This window comes from Mobula hypostoma, chromosome 21, assembly GCF_963921235.1.
Source record: "Mobula hypostoma chromosome 21, sMobHyp1.1, whole genome shotgun sequence".
NCBI lineage: Eukaryota > Metazoa > Chordata > Chondrichthyes > Myliobatiformes > Myliobatidae > Mobula > Mobula hypostoma.
Window position 1 is genome coordinate 62,992,288 of NC_086117.1, and position 17,405 is coordinate 63,009,692.

Here is a 17,405-nt window from a genome sequence, read left to right on the forward strand (position 1 = left end):
AGTCTAGGGGTAAAATAATCAGTCTCAAGTGACGCAGAGTTCAGTTCAGTTTAGTTCAGTTCGCAGTAATCACTGTTGTGCCATTGGGGAGAGAGAGAGAGAGAGTGGATGGTGATATTCAAATCGGATTCCAAGAGACCTTTGGTATTCCTCGCAGTTAGCTTTCGGGCGAGCCCTTTGTAATATCTTCTGAGGTCACCGACTGTGACCCCTCCGTTCCGGATACGATCGTTCTTCTGCGGTGAACCCGGCACCCAGGCAAGGGCGAACATACACACCAGGTTCCCGCCGATCGTACCTTTCCACCCTGTGCGTCTATGGTCGGTCCCGCGACCAGACCTCCAAAACTTCCACCAACTTGTGGGGGGGGGCACAACGCACTTCCAGGGTCTCGTTATCTCATGGTGTCGTGGTGTGTCCCTTGCCTTAGCGAACCTGTTCCTTTTATCCCCCTGCTGGGGTATCGCCTGTCCATCAAACTTCAAACAGTTCAGGTTCAAAGCAATCGGTCTGACAACACTCAGAACTGTGTCTCTTTTCGTTAATCTCTCTCGTCTCCCATATTAGCATTTTGAATGTTCCCCCATTGTCCCTCTTATCGGCATCAATCTTCTGATAACTTGGTCTTTTGTCACAATACACACACACATATATATACATATATTTACACACACACACAGATATATCATACATACAAACGTTTGTTTATATAAATCTGTCTGATGCCTCCATCAATCAAGAGTTGACCATGGATGTTGTGTCCTAGCTGTCTAGATACGCAAGCCTGGGCAGTACGATATGGAGAGCAAGCTACTGCCCGTGTAGCCAGCTCCTCTTCTCCATGCATCTGATAAACCCAAAGCAATGGCAGAGACCAATATAGTTTGGTACCAACAGCGTTGCAGGAGTTACCAGTCAGCATTGAACTCAATGTAGGACTGCCTTAGGGACTCCAGCTCTGGATTGTCACTCTGGGTTTACTCCCGAAACCTTCCCTATGAGTGGGTATAGCCACAAGGCCGCGAAGGTTTGAGATCAGATTTCGTTCTGCTAGATGAGCTGCCAATCGCTGCTGATGAGCTCCATTTGCCTAAAGTGACTGGTTTTAAAGTACCAACAACCCACCTTTGCCCCTTCTTCATCAGTAGAAATGTTTCTACTGGGCTTAGTAGCGAAACCACACGTGAAGGCCAGGAGCTGGTGTGACGACAAACCAAGTTATCAGAAGATTGATACCGATGAGAGAGATAAGGGAGACAATGGAGAAGCGTTCAAAATGTTAATGAGAGAGGAGAGAGATAACGGAAAAGAAACACAATTAAGAGTATTGACAGACCAGTTGCTTTGAACCTGAACTGTTTGAAGTTCGATGGACAGGCAATACCCCGGCAGGGGGATAAAAAGAACAGGTTCGCTAAGGCACGACACACACCATGAGATCACCGAGATAATGAGACCCTGGAAGAGCAGTGTGCCCCCCACAAGTTGGTGGGAGTTTGGAGGTCTGGTCACGGGAACCGACCATAGACGCACAGGGTGAAAAGGTACGATCGGCGGGAACCTGGTGTGTGTCCGCCCTTGCCTGGGTGCTGGGTTCACCACGGAAGAACTGTCATATCCGGAACGGAGGGGTCACAGTCGGTGACCACAGAAGACATTACAAGGGTTCGCCCGAAAGCTAACTGCAAAGAACATCAAAGGTTTGTCTGAATCAGATTTGCATATTATCTCTCTCTCTCTCCAACGGCACAACAGCGATTACTGCGAACTGTACTCAGCTGAACTGAACTCTGCGTCACTTGAGACTGATCATTTACCCCTAGACTGCGATAGAGCTTGGTTGATTCCTATTACCCTAGTTCTGTGTACATGTGTGTTTTATCATTGCTAACCTGTTGCATTTATATCCTACGATTAGAATACTGCGTTGCTTATTTCTTTAATAAAACTTTATTAGTTTCTGTTAACCAGACTCCAACTAAGTGGTCCATTTCTGCTGGTTTGGCAACCCAGTTACAGGGTACGTAACACTGGACGTGGTTGTCAGAGGCCATTTGAGGCATATGCCATTGGGAGCATTTAATAGGTATTGGGAGCTTGTCTCCATTACCACCCCAGCTGTAACAACCTTAAGAAACATTATACTGTATATACATAAATGTATGTATGTCAGATTGGTAGCTGTGATGTGTCTAGTGTGGTGGTGTCATGGGTAGAGCTTGTTGCTCTCACTTTCAGCTTCCACCTCTGGCTAGCAGTCTTACAAAAAGGAACACTGAGTGTGTAAGTCTCCCCCTGCCAGTACATAGCCTCTCCAACAGCAAGCCTCATGTAGTGCCTCCTCACTGGTGACACACAGAAACTGAACTCCTTTCGGACTCAGGCTGAGCTACAGAGGACGGGGAGGAGGTCTGGCCCCTGCAAACATAGCACACAGGCCCACTGGTGTGTGGACACACCCTGGTGCTCGGGAACCAGATTCCCAGCTATGGGAACATAGCCTCACTGACTGTGGGCAGCCTTGGGAGAGACAAAGGCTACAGGATTAAACCCAGACAGCTATCTTTTTACGATGCATGTCAATGATTTGAAATACTGTATTAATGGATTTGTGGCTAAACTTGTAATGATACAAAGATAGGTGGAGGAGCGGGTAGTGTTGAGGAAACAGAGAGCCTGCAGAGAGACTTAGGTAGTTTAGAGGAATGGGCAGAGAAGTAGCAAATGAAATACAATGCTTTAAAGTGTATGGTCATGCACTTTGGTAGAAGAAATAAACAGGCAGACTATTATTTAGATGGGGAGAGATTCCAAAATGCAGAGATACAAAGAGACTTGGGAGTCCTTGTGCAAGATACTCTAAAGGTTAACCTCCAGGTTGAGTCGGTTGTAAAGAAGGCGAATGAAATGTTGGTATTCATTTCTAGAGGTATAGAATACAAGAGCAGGGATGTGATGTTGAGGCTCTATAAGGCACTCGTGAGACCAAACATGGAGTATTGTGTGCAGTTTTGGGCTCCTTATTTTAGAAAGGATATACTGACATTGGAGAGAGTTCAGAGAAGATTCACTAGAATGATCCCAGGAATGAATCAGAATCAGGTTTATTATCACTGGCGTGTGGCATGAAATTTGTTACTTAGCAGTAGCAGTTCAATGCAATACATAATCTAGCAGAGGGAGAGAAAAAAATAATAATAAATAAAACATAATAATAAATAAGTAAATCAATTACGTATACTGTATTGAATATATTAAAAAATGTGCAAAAACAGAAATACTGTATATTAAAAAATGTGAGGTAGTGTCCAAAGCTTCAATGAAAGAGTTACCATATGAGGAGTGTCTGGCAACTCTTGGGCTGTACTCCCTGGAGTTCAGGAGAATGAAGGGGCATCTCATAGAAACATTCCTAATGTTAAAAGGTCTGAACAGATTATTTCCCATGGTAAGGGATTCTAGGACAAGAGGGCATGACTTCAGGATGGAAGGACGTCCTTTTAGAACTGAGATGCGGAGAAATTACTTTAGTCAGAGGATGGTAAATCTGTGGAATTTGTTGCCATGAGTGGCTGTGGAGACCAAGTCACTGGGTGTATTTAAGGCAGAGACAGATGGGTTCTTGATTAGCCATGGCAACAAAGGGTATGGGGTGAAAGCAGGGGAGTGGGGATGACTAGAAGAATTGGATCAGCCCATGGTTGAATGGCGGAGCAGACTCGATGGGCCGAATGGCGTATACACACACAGACATGCTCATTTTCCAAGGTTGTCAAGTCAAGGGGTGGTAGCTCCCACTACCTAAAAGTGCTCCTCATAGCGTGCCCCTCAAATACCCTCTGACAACCAAGTCCAACTCCTGGCCTTCTCGTGTGGCTTAGCCTCTAAGCCGGTGGAACTGTTTCTACTGACAGGAGAAGGGGCGAAGGTGGGTCCTGGTGCCTTAAAACCAGTGCTTCGGGTAGATGGAGCTCGTCAGCCTGGGAAGACAGTCCATCTAAGAGAGGGAAAACTCTGATTTCAAACCTCCGCTGCCTTGAGGCCATACCCACTTATAGGAAGGGCTTTGGGAGTAAACCCTGAGGACAATTCCAGAGCTGGAGTCCCTAAGGCAGTCCGACGTTGCTTTCAACCTCACTCTGGCAACTCCTGCGACGTCACTGGTGCCAAGCTGTATCAGCCCTTGCCCTTCCCTTGGACAACATCGGTGGCGTGGAGAGGGGAGACTTGCCGCATGGGCAACTGCTGGTCTTCCATACAACCTTGCCCAGGCCTGCGCCCTAGAAAGACTGAAGCAAGACTTCCCAGGCGCAAATCCATGGTTTCGCGAGACTAACGGATGTCATCCCTATATACATATATATATATACACACATATATACATACGTATATACACAGATACAGAAGTATATATATATATAACTAGGGTACCTAAGACTTTTGCACAATACTGTAGTAACCTTCTGACGCAAAGGGTGAGTCACCTGAAAAAGGGCCTCGGAAGGAAAGTCAACTGTTTATTCATTTTTAGTTGCCGAGTTCCTCCAGCATTTTGTGCATGCTTGAGAGATCAAGTGTTTCTCTTCAGTATATAAGAGATTCATTAAAGAGTCTGATAAAGCTGGATGGACACCACCCTCGAATAGTCAGCAGGGCTTTGTCAAGGGCAGGTCATGCATTACGAGCCTGATTAAATTTTTTGAGGATGTGACTACACACATTGATGAAGGAAGAGCAGTAGATGTAGTGTATATGGATTTCAGCAAGGCACCTGATAAGGTACCCCATGCAAGGCTTATTGAGAAAGTAAGAAGGCATGGGATCGAAGGGGACATTGCTTTGTGGATCCAGAATTGGCTTGCCCACAGAAGGCAAAGAGTGGTGGTAGACAGGTCATATTCTGCATGGATGTTGGTGACCAGTGGTGTGCCTCAGGGATTAGTTCTGGGACCCTTACTCTTCGTGATTTTTATAAATGACCTGGATGAGGAAGTGGAGGGATGGGTTAGTAAGGTTGCTGATGACACAAAGGTTGGGGTGTTGTGGATAGCGTGGAGGGCTGTCAGAGATTGATAGGATACAAAACTGGGCTGAGAAGTGGCAGATGGAGTTCAACCCAGTAAAGTGTGAGGTGGTTCATTTTGGTAGGTCAAATATGATGGCAGAATATAGTATTAATGGTAAGACTCTTAGCAGTGTGGAGGATCAGAGGGATCTTGGGGTCCGAGTCCATAGGACACTCATAGCTGCTGCTCAGGTTGACTCTGTGGTAAGAAGGCGTACGGAGTATTAGCCTTCATCAATCGTGGAATTGAATTTAGGAGCCGCGAGGTAATGAAGCAGCTATATAGGACCCTGGTCAGACCCCACTTGGAGTACTGTGCTCAGTTCTGGGCGCCTCACTACAGGAAGGATGTGGAAAGGGTGTAGAGGAGATTTACAAGGATGTTGCCTGGATTGGGGAGCATGCCTTATGAGAATAGGTTGAGTGAACTCAGCCTTTTCTCCTTGGAGTGACGGAGGATGAGAAGTGACCTGATAGAGGGGTATAAGATGTTGAGAGGCATTGATTTTCCCAGGGCTGAAATGGCTGCCGCAAGAGGGCACAGGTTTAAGGTGCTGGGGGGTAGGTACAAAGGAGATGTCAGGGGTAGGTTTTTTACTCAGAGAGTGGTGAGTGCGTGGAATGGGCTGCCGGCAACGGTGGTGGAGGCAGATACGATAGGGTCTTTTAAGAGACTTTTGGATAGACACACATGGAACTTAGAAAAATAGAGGGCTATGGGGAAGTCTAGTAATTTCTAAGGTAGGGGCATGTTCGGCACAACTTTGTGGGCCGAAGGGCCTATATTGTGCTGTAGGTTTTCTATGCTTCTAAAACTTTTTAAAACATATTCTGCCCACGGGACGGGGGAGAAAAATGACTGGGTTGGTGGGGGTCCTTGATTATCAACGAGGTTAGAGAGCCCAGACGAAGGGTTGTTGTATTGTTCCTTTCCGACCCTATCCTATGTAGTTGTGACTGTGGTCTCCTAACAGCAACCCCCGTGGAGGACCCAGCAAGCCGCTCAGTTGAAGGGTGAACAAGAAGTGGGGGAGCATTCTGAACGACGCCTGCGGACACGATACCTTTTTAATTCAGGAGACACAAACTAGAATCCGGAGCAACACCTAATCTGCTGGAGGCTCCAACAACGTCCGTGGAAGGAAAGGAAAGGAATTGCCAATTTGAAGCACTAATGCAGGATTTCGACTCGAAACGTCACCAGTTCCTTTCCTCCACCCCCTCCTTACGCGACGCGCCGAGTTCCGGTCGTTCCCCTTTTATTTCTGCTCTTTAGAGGGCGCAGGCACTTTGCGGCAGCGTTCTCCTTTCTTTGGGAAAAGGGACGCCCACTGAACCTTCACCGGCGATCAGATGGTCCCGGGATTGGATAAGGGTGACAGAAAAGAGAGAGTATGTGTAAACGTTACAGAAGGCTCGCCTCCCTGCTGAGGTGGACGTGCGGAAGCCCGAAGCATCCACGGTTTCTGTAGAGTACGACTGAGGTTGTGGAGGCGCTTCTGCCAATAGACCGGCGAGACCAGAGACTTGCAGAAACGTGATCTCTCACGGGGTTTTGTTACGGTACTGCCCCCTCCCTTTTCTTAAAATGCCGATCAAGGACGTAACATCCTCCTGAACGGCGGGCATTTAACTGCAAGGTTGTACGTAAAGGAGCTTTCCCCAGTTGGTACTTGGAAGTCTACTCGCCACTTCCACAGTTTCACAGTCCGGTAGCATCAAGGAATCGGGAGCCCGAAGCAAAGCAGGTACGTTCCCGTCAAAATGATCCCCGGAAAGTCAAACGGAAACTTTCCCTGCCTGGCTCTCTCATGTGGCCGGAGCTGGCGTGTTATACAGAGAAATGACCCGCACCAGGAGCCGGGGTATAACTTTCTCAGCGTCCTAGGGCTCTGATTCTATTAAGCAATATTGGAAACAGGTCGATACTGAAATGTTATGTGTTTGGCTTCCTTTAGGATTTATGCAGACTGAGATTCACAGAATACAACGTGGCAATTTTTAAACTTAAGTTTGTGGTTTCCCCTTTCATCTCAGTTTCTGGTTTTATTTAAGAAAGTATGTTTATTTTGTGAAGTCCTGATTTAACAAGACCACAATTAATTCCATCCCCTCAACTTCCTGCTGGTGCTGCAAGAAGTTTTCACGGTCTCCCTGTGACAGTGTAGGTTTCCTCGCGAGGCTCTGGTTTCCTCCCATGGTTTCCTGTCGGTGGGTAGGTGAATTGACCATTGTAAACTGTCCTGTGATTAGGCGAGGGTTAAATCTGGGGATTACTGTGCACTGCTGCTGGAAAGGTCTGTTTGGCACTGTATCTCAATGAACAAATGTTTGTTTAAGTGTGGGCTTACAGTCTTTTTCTGGCTGTATATGATTTTACAACTGTTTGAATCCACCTGTCTGCGATAGAGTCACAGAATACTTCAGCACAGGAACAAGCCCTTCAGCCCATCTAGCCTGTACCAAACTATTAGTCTGTCTAGTCCCATCTAACACCTCGACCATAGGCCTCTGTGATGTTACTGCAAATCTTTTTTTTTTGGTTGCATCTCACTGTATTTGTGCACATGACAATAATCTTGAATGTCCCTTTCCCCTCAACCCATACCCCCCCACTTATCTCCCGGATCTGTTCTCTTGATTCATTCCCTCACTCCCAGCTCCATCATCTCACCTCAATCTGCTCAACCCCCGTCACTTCAATCCATTCCCCTCCTCAGGCCTCTGTCGCCTTGATTTATCATCCATATCTATCTCTCTCAAGCTCTCTCACGCTCACGGGCCTCTGCTCCCTTGAAGCTTCCCCTCCCCTTGAAGTTGCCACTCCCCTCTCCACACTCTGTCCCTTCAGTCCATTTCCCCTCTGCCCAACTCTGTCGCCCTGCCTCCTTCTATTCCCCCACTACGTCTCCTCACTCCACACTCTGTCCCTTCAGTCCATTTCCCTGCCGCCCAGCTCTGTCGTCCTGCCTCCTTCTATTCCCCCACTACGTCTCCTCACTCCACACTCTGTTCCCTCATGCTCTTCTTCAGACCTGTTCTCCAAACAATCACCAGTTCTGGGAAACTGTCCAATTAAAGGGAGAGGTAATTAAAACATGTTCAAATCTGAAAATCTTTAGACTAACGTGGAGTATTGTGTTCAGTTTCTTTATAGGAAAGGTGGGGAACCTTTAGACAGGTTGAGGAGGATATTTACCAGGATGCTGTCTGGATTGGAGAGCATGTCTCATCGGGGGGGACAGGTTGCGGCAGCTGGGGCTTTTCTGTTTGAAGTCACAGAGGACGAGAGGTGAATTGATAGAAGCCTAAGGTGCATTGATAGAGGGCCAAAATAGCTAATACAACAGGGCATAATTTTAAGGGAAGTGTCAGGGGGAGGATGTCAAAGGCAGGACTTTTTTTTTACACGGAGAGTGGTGAGTACATGGAAAACTCTGCCTGGGTTCAGATGGTTCAATTTAATATCAAAGAATGTGTGCACTATGCAGCCTGAAATTCTTACTCTTCACAGACATCCACAAAACAAAAAAAACCAGAATGAATGATAGAAACATCAGAACCCCGAAGCCCCCACTCACCCCTCCCACTCTCAAGAAGTAGCAGAAGCATCGACCCTCCCCCTCCCCCCACTTGTGCCAACAGAAACACTAACCCTCATGCCCCCACCACACAAACAACAGCAAAAACCCCCGAAAGAGGTCGAGAGTCCATCAAAAACTCCAGGCCATAACCCAACAATTCGGTATCTCAGACAGGCTGTGTCGACCCATCACTGTTCCAGTGTTAAAACTGGGTTGGGGTAAAGGCAGATAAATTAGGGACGTTTAAGAGACTTATGGATGAAATAAAAAAGGGGAGAGAAGGGTTAGATTAACAGCCTGCCCAACGGGCCTGTTCTGTTCTGTGCTCCAAGGTACTGGGTCTATATCAGGATCCAGGTCAGATGAAGATTATCAAACCAAAAATGGTAACTTGTCTGTTTACTCTGACAGATGCTGCGCAACCTGCTGAGTTCCTCCACTCAGCGCTTGTCCACATGCCAGCATCTTCAGTTTCTTGTGTCCCTGAAATAAAATGTTGCTGACCTGCTGAGTTCAGTTGTTTCACACTACTGGGGAAAGCTGTAAAACTGCCAGTTTGTTAACGACTTGGCCAGCTGAGCCTTTTTGTTTTTGGGTATCGCTGGCTTCCGGGTAGATATACATCCGTGTAGCAGGTCTCCAGCCAGCACTGTTCTGTATTGTGATTACCGGGAGTCAGATTTGCAATTTGCATTGGATTAAATGTCAGCTTTCCTCTAGGGGCATGGTTTTAATGTCGTCGCAAGCCAGTAGATTGCAGTGTTTAGGAATGAGAGTCTGAGGCATACATAACAAAAAACATACAGAATCCTGGAGGAACTCAGCAGGTCAGGCAGTATCTATGGAAATGAATAAACAGTCGATGTTTTGGGCCAAGACCATCAGGACCGGGGGTAAAAAAGGTGTGTTGTTCACTATTCGCTGTGACCTTCCCTTCTCTGAGGTAGAACATTCTGTCCTCAGTAAGGGCCTCACCTTTTTCTCCCTGCACCCGCGCCTCAGTGAGTTCCGGGCCCACCATGATGCTGAGCTCTTCTCCCGTTGCTCTGTCTCCGTGCTGCTACTTAGGCAAGGACTCAAATCCCACACCGCTAACCCCTTCTCCCATCTTCAACCCACCTCCCCTGCTTGGCCACCCTGCTCTGGATCTTTTATTGCTAACTGCTGATGAGACATCAACAGTCTTGATTTACAACTCCTCTCTCCAATACAATCCTCACTCCCTCATCTTTTTTTTCCACTCTTGATGAAGGATCTTGGCCTGAAATGCCGTCTAAAGATTCTCTTGTGTTTGGATATATAAGAAACTTGATGGCCAGGGATGTGAGATTGGATGGGAAAGTAGTATGTTTCCAAGCCACTATTCTGACATGCATCGATCCCAGTGCTGGAGCAGAACACACTCATTTGGATGAGAGCAGGAGAAATTATTGGAGGAGGATGTCAACCATTCAGTCCTTCGAACCTGTTCTCTTATGCAGCGAGATTCCACATTTCTCGTATTCCTTCATTTCTCTGATGTGCAGAAATCTATCAGTGTCTAGGTGTGCACAGCCCTTTGCAGGAGTTAATTGCAAAGGTTTACCATCATCTCAAGGGCAAATAGAAATCTGCTGTACAAATACAGTCTGTCTGGTATCTAAATAGTTTTACAGGACAAGAATTAAATGCACACTACGTCATACGTTAGTACAACGCCTTACACGGGTTACACGGGTGACCCGGGTTCAATTCCCATCGCACGGTAGTGTAGTGGTCAGCACAACGCTTTACAGTACCAGTGACCCGGGTTCAATTCCCATCACACGGTAGTGTAATGGTTAGCACAACACTTTACAGTACCAGTGACCCGGGTTCAATTCCCATCGCACGGTAGTGTAATGGTTAGCACAACACTTTACAGTACCAGTGACCCGGGTTCAATTCCCATCGCACGGTAGTGTAGTGGTCAGCACAACACTTTACAGTACCAGTGACCCGGGTTCAATTCCCATCGCACGGTAGTGTAGTGGTTAGCACAACACTTTACAGTACCAGTGACCCGGGTTCAATTCCCATCGCACGGTAGTGTAGTGGTTAGCACAACACTTTACAGTACCAGTGACCCGGGTTCAATTCCCATCACACGGTAGTGTAGTGGTTAGCACAACGCTTTACAGCACAGTGATCCAGTTCAATACTTGCATGCTACCTGTAAGGAGATTGTATGTTCTCCCCATGACCACGTGGTGTTTCCTCCGGGTCTGGACCAGGATCACCCATGTCATCCAACGTGGCTCATAACGAATGAATGGGATGGGCAGATAGCAAGAGTGATGGGAGGAGGACCAGTGGAAATAAGATAAGGGGTCTAAATCTAGTTGTTTAAAAATATTTTTAGAGACATTATTTTACTGCTGATGAGGAGGCAGGATCCAGGATGCTGCCTGAATTAGAGAGCATGTCTTGTAGCCCTGTACAAGACAAGAGCCAGAGACTTTCTTTCAGGGTGGACATGGCTCATATAAGAGGGCATGGTTTTAAGGTGATTGGGGGAAGGTATATGGGAGATGTCAGAGATGGGGCAGCATGCTAGTGTAGTGGTTAGCACAATGCTTTACAGTACCATATAACCATATAACAATTACAGCACAGAAACAGGCCATCTCGGCCCTTCTAGTCCGTGCCGAACTCTTACTCTCACCTAGTCCCACCGACCTGCACTCAGCCCATAACCCTCCATTCCTTTCCTGTCCATATATCTATCCAATTTAACCTTAAACAACAACATTGAACCGGCCTCAACCACTTCTGCTGGAAGCTCGTTCCACACAGCTACCACTCTCTGAGTAAAGAAGTTCCCCCTCATGTTACCCCTAAACTTTTGCCCTTTAACTCTCAACTCATGTCCTCTTGTTTGAATCTCCCCCATTCTCAATGGAAAAAGCCTATCCACGTCAACTCTATCAATTCCCCTCGTAGTTTTAACACCTCTATCAAGTCCCCCCTCAACATTCTATGCTCCAAAGAATAAAGACCTAACTTGTTCAACCTTTCTCTGTAACTTGGGAGATGAAACCCAGGCAACATTTTAGTAAACCTCTTCTGTACTGTCTCAATTTTATTGACATCTCTCCTATAACTCAGTGACCAGAACTGTACACAATACTGCAAATTTGGCCTCACCAATGCCTTATACAATCTCAACATTACATCCCAACTCCTATACGCAATGCTCTGATTAATAAAGGCTAGCATACCAAAAGCTTTCTTCACCACCCTATCCACATGAGATTCCACCTTCAGGGAACTATGCACCATTATTCCTAGATCCCTCTGTTCTACAACATTCTTCAATGCCCTACCATTTACCATGTATGTCCTATTTTGATTAGTCTTACCAAAATGTAGCAAAATTTTTCAGCATTAAGCTCCATCTGCGATCTTTCAGCCCACTCTTCTAACTGGCCTTAATCTCTCTGCAAGCTTTGAAAACCTACTTCATTATCCACAACGCCACCTATCTTAGTATCATCTGCATACTTACTAATCCAATTTACCACCCCATCATCCAGATCATTAATATATATGACAAACATCATTGGACCCAGTACAGATCCCTGAAGCACACAGCTACACACTGTCCTCCAGTCTGACACACAGTTATCCACCACCACTCTCTGGCATCTCCCATCTAACCATTGCTGAATCCATTTTACTACTTTGATATTAATGCCTGACAACTGAACCTTCCTAACTAACCTTCCGTGTGGAACCTCGTCAAAGGCCTTACTGAAGTCCATATAGACAACATCCACCGCTTTACCCTCATCAACTTTCTTAGTAAAAATGTTACCAGTGACAGGTTCAACTCCCAACACTCCTGTAAGGAGTTTGTACTTTCTCCCCATGACTGTTTGGGTTTCCTCCAGGTGCTCCGGTTTCCTCCCATAGTCCAAAGACCTACTGGTTGGTAGGTTAATAGAATGTTTTAAATTGTCCCATGATTAGGCTAGGGTTAATTCTGGGGGATTGCCGGGCAGTGCGGCTGGAAAGGCTGTAAAGCCCTGTTCTGCACTGTATCTCAATAAACTAGTTATTTGATAAGTTCTTTCACATAGAAAGTGGTAAGTGTATGGAATGCCCTGCCAGGGGCAGTGGTACAGAGGGATACATAGGGACATTTAGGAGATCTTAGCCACTTGGATGATAGAAAAATGGAGGGTTATGTGGGAGGGAAGGGTTAGATTGACCATAGAGTAGTTAAAAGTACGCAAAACATTGTGGGCCGAAGGGCTGTGATGTTCTCTGTTCTCTTCAGTGTGTGTTTCCCACGAGCAAGATGTTTCTCATGGTTTTCTTTGTTTCATGGCTATCTGGAGAAAATGAATCTCAGAGAGGTATACTGCATACATTGATAATGAATGAGCCTTTGAATCTTTCAATATTAAAAACCGAGATCTGAGAGCCGAAATATAAATATATAAGGATAATCTAATACCCATTAGTGAGATCTGGCTGCAGGATGAAAAATTCAAAGTAAATTTTATTATCAAAGTACATATGTCACCATGTACAACCCTAAGATTCATTTTCCTGTGGGCAATCTCAGGAGATCTATAGAATAGTAATTATAACAGGATCAATGAAAGATCAACCAGAGTGCAGAAGACAACAAAATATAAATAAATAACAAGAACATGAGATAGAGAACCCTTTAAGCGAGACTATTGGTGGGAATATTTCAATGATGGGGCAAGTGAAGTTGAGTGAAGATATCCCCTTTGTTCAAGAGCCTGATGGTTGAGGGGTAGTAACTGTTCTTGAACCTGGTGGTGTGGGTCCTGAGGCTCTTGTATCTTCGACCTGATGGCAGTAGCAAGGAGAGAGCATGACCTGAGTGGTGGGGATCTCTGATGATGGATGCTGCTTTCCTACAACAGCATTTCATGTAGATGTGCTCAATGGTTGGGAGGACTTTACCTGTTATGTAATCTACTACTTTCTGGAGGTTTGCCCACTCAGAGGCTTTGGGACCTGATCGTTGAAGGTACCTAACATTGAAAGAGATCAGAATGTTTGCTGAGGGGAGGAGGGGTGGCTCTGTTAGATAATGGTGTAAGGAATAATGAGTTGTGTGTGGCTTCTATTCAAGCATAGAGATGGTTTGGATGGGGATAATAAAGCTGACAGGGAAAATTTACAAGGATGTTACCAGGTCTTGAGTCATAGAAAACTATATCACAGAAACAGGCCCCTTGGCCCATCCAATCCCTGACAAACCACTTAACCTGCCTACTCCCATCGACCTGCACTAGGCCCAAAGTCCTCCATACTCCTACCACCCACGTATCTATCCAAACTTCTCTTAAACTTTGAAATCAAAATTGCATCCACCACCTGCACTGACAGCTTGTTCCACACTCTCACCACCCTCTGAGTGAAGAAGTTTTTCCTCATGTTCCCCTGAAACTTTTCACCTTTCACCCGTAACTCATGACCTCTAGATGTAGTCCCACACAACTTCAGTGGAAAAAGCCAGCTTGCATTTACCCTATCTATACACCTGTATCAAATCTCCCCTCGATCTTCTACGTTCCAGGAAATAAAGTCCAAACCAGTCCCAGCAACATCCTTTTAAATTTTCCCTGTACTCTTTCAATCATGTTTACATCTTTCCTGTAGGTGGGTGACCAAAACTGCACACAATACTCCAAATTAGGCCTCACTAACATCTCGTACAACTTCAACATAACATCCAAACTACTGTACATAGTACTTTGATTTAAGAAGGCCAATGTGCCAAAAGCTTTCTTAATGATGCTATTTGGCTGTGACTCCAAATTCAATGAGTTATGGACCTGTATTCCCAGATTCCTTTGTTCTACCACACTCCTCAGTCCCCTACCTACCCTGGTTGGTCCTACTGAAGTCTGACACTTCACAATTGTCTGCATTAAATTCCACCAGCCATTTTTCAGCCCATTTTTCCAGCTAGTCCAGATCCTGCTGCAAGTTTTGATAATCTTCCTCACTGTCCACTACACCCCTAATCTTGGTGTCATCCACAAATTTGTTGATCCAGGTAACTACATTATCATCCAGGTCGTTGTTATAGATGACAAACAACACTGGACCCAGCGCAGATCCCTGCGGCACACCACTAGTTACAGGCCTCCAGTCAGAGGGGTAACCTTCAACTACCACTCTCTGGCTTCTCCCTCAAAGCCAATGTCTAATCCAATTTACTACCTCATATCGAGTGGCAAGCAACTGAACCTTCTCGACCAACGTGTCACGTGGGGCCTTGTCAAATGATTGCTGAAGGGCATGTCGACAGCATTCGCTCCCTTGTCTTCAACTTTCCTGGTAACATCCTTGAAGAACTCTAAGATTGGTTAGACATGACCTACTACACAATAGTATGCTAATTATCCTTAATTAATCCCCCTCTATCCAAATACCTTCCAATAACTTTCCCACTACTGATGAGAGGCTCACTGGCCTATAATTACCTGGTTTATTTTTAGAGCCTTTCTTAAACAGCAGAACAACATTAGGTATCCTGCAATTCTCCAGGACATCCCCTGAGGCTGAGGATGATTTAATTATCTCTGCCAGGGCTCTGCAGTTCTGCACTCTCCTCGCTCAGGGTCCAAGGGAAAACCTTATCAGGGCCTTGGGATTTGTCCATCCTAATATGCCTCAAGTCAGAACACCTCCTCCTCTGTAATCGGTATAGGGTGCATGACCTCACTGCTGTTTTGCCTCACTTCTGCAGACTCTTTCACCCCTGAGTTTAAAGAAAAATGCAGTTAAGATCTCCCCCCATCTCTTGACATTTCTGGTCTTTCATAGAAACATAGAAAATAGGTGCAGGAGTAGGCCATTCGGCCCTTTGAGCCTGCACCGCCATTTATTATGATCATGGCTGATCATCCAACTCAGAACCCTGCACCAGCCTTCCCTCCATACCCGCTGTTCCCCGTAGCCACAAGGGCCATATCTAACTCCCTCTTAAATATAGCTAATGAACTGGCCTCAACTGTTTCCTGTGACAGAGAATTCCACAGATTCACCACTCTCTGTGTGAAGAAGTTTTTCCTAATCTCGGTCCTAAAAGGCTTCCCCTTTATCCTCAAACTGTGACCCCTCGTTCTGGACTTCCCCAACATCGGGAACAATCTTCCTGCATCTAGCCTGTTCAATCCCTTTAGGATTTTATATGTTTCAATCAGATCCCCCCTCAATCTTCTAAATTCCAACGAGTATAAGCCTAGTTCATCCAGTCTTTCATCATATGAAAGTCCTGCCATCCCAGGAATCAATCTGGTGAACCTTCCTTGTACTCCCTCTATGGCAAGGATGTCTTTCCTCAGATTAGGGGACCAAAACTGCACCCAGTACTCCAGGTGTGGTCTCACCAAGGCCTTGTACAACTGCAGTAGTACCTCCCTGCTCCTGTACTCGAATCCTCTTGTTATAAATGCAGGCATACCATTCACCTTTTTCACCGACTGCTGTACCTGCATGCCCACTTTCAATGACTGGTGTATAATGACACCCAGGTCTCGTTGCACCTCCCCTTTTCCTAATCGGCCACCATTCAGATAATAATCTCTTTTCCTATTTTTGCCACCAAAGTGGATAACTTCACATTTATCCACATTAAATTGCATCTACCATGAATTTGTCCACTCACCTAACCTATCCAAGTCACCCTGCATCCTCTTAGCATCCTCCTCACAGCTAACACTGCCGCCCAGCTTCGTGTCATCGGCAAACTTGGAGATGCTACATTTAATTCCCTCATCCAAGTCATTAATATATATTGTAAACAACTGGGGTCCCAGCACTGAGCCTTGCGGTACCCCACTAATCACTGCCTGCCATTCTGAAAAGGTCCCGTTTATTCCCACTCTTTGCTTCCTGTCTGCCAACCAATTCTCTATCCACATCAATACTTTACCCCCAATACCGTGTGCTTTAAGTTTGCACCCTAATCTCCTGTGTGGGACCTTGTCAAAAGCCTTTTGAAAATCCAAATATACCACATCCACTGGTTCTCCCCTATCCACTCTACTAGTTACATCCTCAAAAAATTCTATGAGATTCGTCAGACATGATTTTCCTTTCACAAATCCATGCTGACTTTGTTTCAGAGGGCCAGTTTTGTGCCTTGCCATCCTTTTGCTCTGTAGAAGCCCATAGGATTCTCCTTCACCTTGTCTGCTAAGACAACCTCATACCTTCTTTTATCCCTCCTGATTTCTTCAGTGTTCATTTGCATATTGTCCATAAATACCTCATTTGTTCGTACTTGCCTAATCTGCTATGCGCTTCATTTTTGTTTTCTTAACCAGGTCCTCCATCTCTTGAAAATGAATGTTTCCTCGACCTGTTATCCTTGCCTTTAATTCCGACAAACACGTAAAAGTTTTGTACTATCAATATTTTGCTTTTGAAGGCCTCCCCGTTACCACCTTTGCCAGAAGATAGTCTGTCCCAATCCAAACCTGCCAAATCATTTCTGATTCCATCAGAATTGGCCTTTCTCCAATTTCAAATCTCAACCCAAGGACCAAACCAATCCATTTTCATAATTGCCTTGAAGCTAATGGCATCATGATCACTAGATGCAGAGTGTTTCCCTACACAAACTTCTATCACATTCCCTAATAACAGGTGAAATATCAAATGTTGTCTCTATTTCCTGGAGCATTAGGAGAAAGAGGGAAGATTTGATGGAGGCCCGCAAAATTATGAGACGGTATGGA

At 45.6% G+C, this 17,405-nt stretch overlaps 1 protein-coding gene across 2 annotated transcripts in view; it reads left to right on the forward strand.

The window, feature by feature from the left end:
* Positions 1 to 6,149: 6,149 nt before the first annotated feature.
* ydjc (YdjC chitooligosaccharide deacetylase homolog) overlaps positions 6,150 to 17,405 on the forward strand; it is a 100,819-nt gene continuing 89,563 nt past the window's right edge. Inside the window, exon 1 of one of the 2 annotated variants that reach the window (XM_063074144.1) lies at positions 6,150 to 6,813. The gene's annotated coding sequence lies outside the window, so the exon portion shown is untranslated. The remainder of the gene's footprint in view (positions 6,814 to 17,405) is intronic. The other variant, XM_063074143.1, reaches the window with a different exon arrangement.